This window comes from Leopardus geoffroyi, chromosome A1, assembly GCF_018350155.1.
Source record: "Leopardus geoffroyi isolate Oge1 chromosome A1, O.geoffroyi_Oge1_pat1.0, whole genome shotgun sequence".
NCBI lineage: Eukaryota > Metazoa > Chordata > Mammalia > Carnivora > Felidae > Leopardus > Leopardus geoffroyi.
Window position 1 is genome coordinate 151,083,134 of NC_059326.1, and position 8,003 is coordinate 151,091,136.

The following is an 8,003-nucleotide window of genomic DNA, read 5'->3' on the forward strand; positions in this document are numbered from 1 at the left end:
GCCAGTACTGTAACTGAGTCTTCAAAAGGCCATTCCACCGTTCTATCAGGCCAGCTGCTTCAGGATGGAGGTGACATAGTAGGACCAGTGAATTCCACCAATAAGGGCCCAATGCTGCACTTATTTTGCTATGAATTGAGTTCCTTGATCTGAAAAAGTAATGCTATGTAGAATATCATGATGTTAAAAATGTTAAAAAAGAAAAAAGAGACTACTTAGGAATGGAGAATGTCAGGGCCTTGATCCAAAAAATCCCAAAGATCTGCACTGTGATCCACCTATATAAGCCTGCCAAAGACTCCAAACAGCATCTCTGTCTGCCACTGACACTTCAAGCCCCATTGGATCTGTGGGATCATATGGCCCAAGTGGCAGAGCAGCTTGCACAGCAGCCTAGACCTGTCAGAGAGCCCTCTCTTGTTTGCAGCTCCACTTATAACCAGCAGCTTTTCAGGGAATTCAGCAAATGGGCCAGTGTAACACACCCAGATGAGGAATATGTTGCCTCCAAAATTCAGAGACCCACTAGGTAATGTACTTCTTGGTTGTACAAGGGCCAGATATAACTTATCCTTCACCTTAGAAGGGATACCGCAACATACACCACTCCTGGAATCTGTATCACTCAGGGTCATCCAGAGAAAAAGAACCATAGGATATACAAAGAGAAAGAGGGCGGGGGGGGGGGGGGGAGATAAGAGATTGATTATAGGAATTGGCTTATGTGTCTATGGAGGCCAAGATGTTCCATGATCTGCTGCCTACACCCTAGAGAACTAGGAAAGCTGATAGTGTAAGTCAATCCAAGTCCAAAAGGCTAAGAATAAGGGTTGGTGGAGTAGGTTCTCAGCTAAGTCCAAAAGCAGAAGACAGGAGATTGATAACTCATCTCAGGTAGAGACACATTAATTGTTCTTCTTCACCCTTTTGTTCTATTTAGGCTCTCAATGGATTGGATGACACCCACCCACGTTGGAGAGGGTCATCTACTTTGTTCAGTTCACCAGTTCAAATGCTAATATCTTCTGGAAACACTTTCAGAGACACACCCAGAAATAAGCTTTTACCAACTATCTAGGCATCCCTTAGCCCAGTCAAGGTGACACATAAAATTAACCATCACAGGACCTTTCTCACCTTTCTATCCTCCATATATGGAACTTCAGCAATACCAAACTATCTGCAGCTCTTGAAATAAACCATGCTATTTCTCATTGTCTCATTGTCTTTCTTAGTATATCCTGCCTAGAATTCCCTGTTCCCTTATCTGCCTGGGTCTCCCTTAATTGGCCTCAAATACCAGCTCAAAATTATGAGTCTGGAGGCCTCCCTAACATACATCTCTAGGCAAAGTAAAGTGACTACTAATGCCTCCCAACAGTGCTGTGGCTATACCTCTGCTCTTCTCAATGAATTGCCGATATAATTACATGTTATCTGTATCAGTCATGAGACTACGGCAAGTAAGGGAAGGTGTTTTATCTCTGCATCTCCGACATCCAGAACATGGTGGTCCTTAATATTCATTCATTCAATAAATATTTATTGAATGCCTTATCTCCTATAATTGAATAAAACAGACAAAGAGCTCTAACCCCACAGAGCTTACATTCTTGTGGGAGCATGGCAAGTGGAGAGGACAGAGACAATAAAAAATAAACATAGTAAATAAAGTATTTAATATCTGTATAGAAGGTGATAAGTGCTATGAAAGGTAAAGTGGAGTAAAGAAAAAGGAGTGCCCTGGGGTGGGGGTGGAGAATAGATTGCAGTATTGAATAGTAATAAGTAGTATTATTAAATAGTAATATGATTGAATAGTAATATTATTCATGATTAGCTAGGTTATGTGGTAGTAACAAACAACCCTCAAATCTCAGTAGATTAAAACAATGCAGGTTTATTTCTGGCTCATGCAAAATATCCATTACAGGTTGGTGGGCATTCTGCCCATGCCATCCTCATTCAGAGATCCAGGCTAATAGAGACCCCATCATCTGAAAGGCTGACAGTTGCAGGGACACAGGGAAGACAGCATTGTACACAAGAGAATATACATAGGAGAATCTACACAGGCTTTTAAAAACATCCACCTAGAAGTGACACCTGTCACCTCTGCTCACATTTCTTTGGCCATAACAAATCATATGCTCCTGTCTAACTTCAAGGAAGAAAGGAAGTGTGATCTGCCTTGTTGAGAGGGGAATTGGATATTGATGAATGGTAGTAATGTCTATCAGAGTGTTCGGTTGCTAAGATGAGAGATGAGAGAGTTAAACAAGCAGAAATCTATGGGAAGAATGTTCCAGGCAGAAGCAGCTAGTGAGAAAGCCTCAATGTGTTGGGGCACCTGGATGGCTCAGTCAGTTGAGCATCGGACTTCAGCTCAGGTCATGATCTCACGGTTCGTGGGTTTGAGCCCCATGTCGGGCTCTGTGCTGACAGCTTGGAGCTTGGATCCTGCTTCAGATTCTGTGCCTCCCTCTCTCTCTGCCCCAACCCACTCGCATTCTGTCTCTTTCTCTCTCAAAAACAAATAAACATTAAAAAAAAATTTTTTTTAATAAAAAAAAAAAGAAAGCCCCAATGTGAAGCATATCTGGAGTGATTTAGGAACAGCAAGGAGGCCAGTGTACCTGGAGAGCAGTGAGAGAGGGACAATACTAGGAGGTGAGATCAGAGATGTAGGGAGGGAGGGTAGAGACCAGATCACAGAGAGGGAGGCCAAGGTAACTACCAAGAGATGGGTCTGCCTGCTCTGAGACTAAACGACTACCAACCCGGGGTGTAACTTGAATTGATTTTATTTTTTTAATTTTTAAAAATGTTTTATTTATTGGGGCGCCTGGGTGGCACAGTCGGTTAAGCGTCCGACTTCAGCCAGGTCACGATCTCCCGGTCCGGGAGTTCGAGCCCCGCGTCAGGCTCTGGGCTGATGGCTCAGAGCCTGGAGCCTGTTTCCGATTCTGTGTCTCCCTCTCTCTCTGCCCCTCCCCCGTTCATGCTCTGTCTCTCTCTGTCCCAAAAATAAATAAACGTTGAAAAAAAAAATAGAAAAAAAAATGTTTTATTTATTTTTGAGAGAGTACAAGCAGGGGAGGGGCAGAGGGGAACAAAGGATCTGAAGTGCGCTGACAGCAGCAAGCCCACTGTGGGGCTTGAACTCACAAACCGAGAGATTATGACCTGAGCTGAAGTTGAATGCCCAACTGACTGAGCTACCCAGCTATCCCTAACTTAAAATTGATTTTAAACTGAGTTCCCATCTCAGATCAGCATACCCTGGAAGAAACAAAGTTAATTTTACCATTTTAAGTAAGATGATAATCACACATGGAGAATGAGGTAAGAAAAACTGACAAAATATGTATGAAATTACTTCAAAAGTATAAAATACTATTATTTATTCATTATTTAAAATCAATTTATGGAGCACCTACTATGCATTAAGCAAATTGCTCAGGATAAAAGTGAAAAATAAAGTGATAGATAACTACTGACCATCATTTAAGGGTTAGTGTCTAGAGTAAAATGATTTAACAAGGCAATGAGCTATAACACAGTAAAATTAAAGAATGAGAACATTGGAATAAGCAAATTTTCCCAGATCTCACCTAGGAGGTAGGAAATTTATGTACATATTTCTTTCTACTTCTTCACTTCTTTTTAATTTTTCCAAACCATACTCTTTATATACCTGCTTTTGAGGAGGGTAAAGCTATAATATATTGGAAAACAATGCTCACAGCACTCACAGACTAGCCAGGGAGACATTTCTATAGAAAAAAAAAAAAACTGTTTCTTTCTCTTTTTTTTTTTAAGGTTTATTTATTTTGAAAGAGAGAGCGAGAGAGACAGAACAATTGGGGGAGGGGCAGAGAGAGAGGGAGTGAGAGAATCCCAAGCAGGCTCTGCACTCCGCCCTGAGCCCAATAAGGGGCTTGATCTCACAATGTTGGTCATAGTGCCATCTCTAGGTAGAGGTATACTCTGCTGCTTCTTGTTTAATCTCCCGTGCCCTCACTGTCAGTCCTTCCCTGCCCCACAATCAGTCTGATCTGCCTGCCCTCCACACTCCACTTGTGAGCATGAATCTTCATAGGTGGAAACAGACAGAAAGATCCTCTTCAGATGTCTATTGCTAAAATGCTTAGCATGTCCCAAGAGCATCCCAACAAGACTAGATTACTGCACTACTTAATTGTTATCTTAAGTGACACACAGACACAAATAGAAGTACGAAATTATGCTACAGGTGATGCTTCTATTAAAAATAATAATCCTATAATTTATATCATTTGTTAGAATTCACAAAAACTTTTGTGTGCATTGTGTATTTGAGCTTCATAAACATCTAGATCTAGTAGTCCTCTTTAAAGATGAAGAAACTGTGATTCACGTAACTGAGGAGACCTCCTAACCCACATGATCTACTAGGTCAAAACCCTTTTAAGGGGAGGATAAGGAAGAGGAGGGTGAGGTATGCATGGCCAGGGCAGCAATGAGGGAGGGACATAATAAAGATGAGGTTGCCAAGATACAAATATTACCATTTGACTCCAGACTTCCCCACTATCAAGTCGATGAAAAACATTTTCAAATTTAACTTACTTAGAGGATTGCTGCTTTCCTGCTAACTACCAATGTCTACTAAGAAGGAAGAAAACTATTGCAAGTAAATTAGAAATCAAATGCTGTTGATGTCAAGCTCTAATAAAACAAATCATATCACGTGGTCATTCTCTTGACCAACCCTAATTTTTGCCTTTTTGTAGAAATTCACTTGGGATTTTCCCACATAAACAAACATAAAATGAAATTCCATTGTGTTTTACCAATGCATAGAGTATTCAAGTTGAATTTAAGAGGAATTAAGAATTAGGACTGTTTATCTGTATTGAAGACCATATTTCACTTAATAAATGTAAAAGTGTAGTGACCATGAAAACAAACAAAAAATGCCATAAGCACAAGCAAAAAAATGGCAGAGAGACAACAAAAGTACATTAGACCATTCCTTTATCTACACATTAGTTTTTTTATTCTTTCAACAAACGTTTATTGAATATTTACCCAGGGTTAGGAACTGTGCTACAGAAAAAGATACATAAGTCATGGCTTCTGCCGCTGAAAAGCTACCATCTAGTAAGATTAACATCATTAAGTCACTAGAGAACACAGTAAAAGCTACAACTAAGTTACAAACCAAGTGCCAAGACTCTATAACAGAATGGATCCATTAACTACATCTGAGGAGTATGAGGAAGGCTTCTTGAAGACAGGAACATTTTAGCTGTATCTGGAAGTCTGCACACGTGATTATTTTAAGGAAATACGTTTGGTGAATGTGAGTAAATGGGTTTACATGCAAGGATAAGAGAAAGGTAAGGTAGGTAATTGTCTTTCCTTCTAGAAGAAGAGCGTACCCTGGAACAAGTTTGCCATATAATTCATGTTGAGATTGAGATTCAAAACCAGTGAGAAGAACAATAAGAAGGAAATAAAGGCAGTTGAATGGATTAGGGCAGAGAAATGTTCTAGATCAAGATTCATCATGGAGTGGATTTGATCTTGAGGAAGAAAGTCACACATCTACAAAAGTAAAAAAGAACAGGGCAATTACATGGAGCCATGGAATTGTGAAGCCCAAAGCCATTAGTTTAATGTCTAAGAGTTGTTACAAATGTAAGCCAAAATGCATTGTCCCACAAGAAGCTAATGAGCTTCTGAGATTTTTTTAAGACAACACCAAGCTTCTAGGAAGCTTCTCCCTAAAGAAGGTTCTTAAGGAGTCTAGAGGTGCTGGCAACAACACCAGTGAAATCTTCACTCTTCCACATTTGAGTCTCCCCCTTTTAATCCACTAATGCAGAGCCTTTGAAGAAAATCATTTCACAAAGGAAAACGAGGCCAGAGCTACGGACGCTTTTTCTGCCCGTGATGTCTCAGATTCATTCTTAAGGAACTGAGAATTTAACCTTCCAAAATGTCAAAAGACCATCTTATGCCCCACCTCCCACCCCAGCTCCTGCAGCACAAATACCCAGCACACCAGGGTTTGTGGGATACAATCCACACAGTCATCTTGGCTACAACAACTATAGGCTGGGAGGGAACCCGGGCACCAACAGGCGGGTCACGGCATCCACTGGCATTGTGATTCCAAAACCCCCAAAGCCACCAGATAAGCCACTGATGCCCTACATGACATACAGAAGAAAGGTCTGGGACCAAGTAAAATCTTCCAACCCCGACCTAAAGTTGTGGGAGACTGGCAAGATTATTGGTGGCATGTGGTGAGATCTCACTGATGAAGAAAAACAAGAATATTTAAATGAATACAAAGCAGAAAAGATACAGTACAATGGATCTATGAAGGCCTATTATAATCCCCCACATACTTTGCTTACATAAATGCAAAAAGTCGCACCAAAGCTGCTTTAGAGGAAGAAAGTCGACAGAGAGAGTCTTGCATGGAGAAAGGAGAACCTTGCATGAGCATTTAGCCTGCTGAAGATCCAGATGACTATGATGATGGCTTTTCAGTGAAGCATACAGCCACCGCCCATTTCCATGACAGAAACCACCACCTCATCAGTGAAATCCTTAGTGAGAGTGTGGTGCCAGACGTTCGGTCAGTTGTCACAACAACTAGAACGCAGGTCCTCAAACGACAGGTCCAGTCCTTAATGGTTCATCAGTGAAAACTAGAAGCTGAACTTCTTTAAATAGAGGAGAGACACCAGGAAAAGAAGAGGAAATTCCTGGAAAGCATAGATTCATTTAACAATGAGTTTAAAACGTTGTGCAGTTTGAAAGTGGAAGTGGACATGGAAAAAATCGCCGCTGAAATTGTACAGGCAGACGAATAGGCTCACAAAAGGCAGGAGGAAAGAGAGAAAGAGGCAGCGGAGCAAGCTGAACTCAGTCAGAGCAGCATGGTTCCTGAGGAAGAGTTGGCTTCCAGTAAGGCCGAGGACAAGAAGGACAACAAAAGAGTCCCAATGGAGACAAAGGAGACACACCTTGAACAAGCAATGGAGAGCCAAGAGAATGGTGAATAAGGCACATCTACTCCTGAGGACAAGGAGAGTGGGCAAGAGGGGGTGGACAGTGGACAGTCCTGAGGAAGGGACCAGTGATAGTAACACTGGCTCAGGGAGCAACAGTGCAACCATGGAGGAAACACCAACAGACCCCACACTGGAAGACGAGAAGAAAGAAGAAATGTTGCCTTGTTTTATGCGTTCTAAATACTTTTTTAAATGAAAAAAATATATATTTTTTGAGTTAAAAAAAAAAAAGAAAATCATTTCATTCTCTCATATAAAAACAGCTACCACTCTTCCAGTTATGGAATGAATAAGTTACAGGAATAAAAGGCACAGCATAAAGAATATAGTTAATGATATTGTAATTGCGATGTATCTGGACAGATGGTAGCTACACTTGTGATGAACATAGCATAATGTATAAACTGTCATATACCTGAAGCCAATGTTCTCATTGTTTCCATTGCTTCAATGTTTTCATAGAGTTGATATTGTATGTCAACTATACTCAATTTTAAAAATTTTAATAATAAAAATAAAATAATAAAAAGTTAAAACGGAACCACTAATTTTTTGCTGAAGTACATGACTGAAAAGAACATTACTTAATAAGACTCTAAATGTTCCAAGTTGATCTTACAAAATCCTAGAACCCCAGCATAGATGCTAGTATAATTGTGACAGATATAAAATGAATCTAGAATGCTACCATGAAGGAAAAGGAAGTTTCTTAATATTTGGTGAAAGTGATAGAAGTTATTTTTAAATTTCCGAGATTTAAAAAATAGAACATTTCTTTCATGATTCTTTACATTTATCCATCAATTTTCAGACCAATAATTTGGATTCCAAAAATGACCAATAAAATATGCTTTTGCAATATCATTAACTCAGATTTAAACATAGTTAATTTTTTAATCCATTAGAGTAATTTACATATGTATATATGTA

The 8,003-nt window shown here is 39.9% G+C and overlaps 1 pseudogene; it reads left to right on the forward strand.

Annotated features, from left to right (window-relative positions):
* Positions 1-221: 221 nt before the first annotated feature.
* On the forward strand, positions 222-7,353 carry LOC123580659 (annotated as a pseudogene).
* The last annotated feature ends 650 nt before the right edge of the window (positions 7,354-8,003 follow it).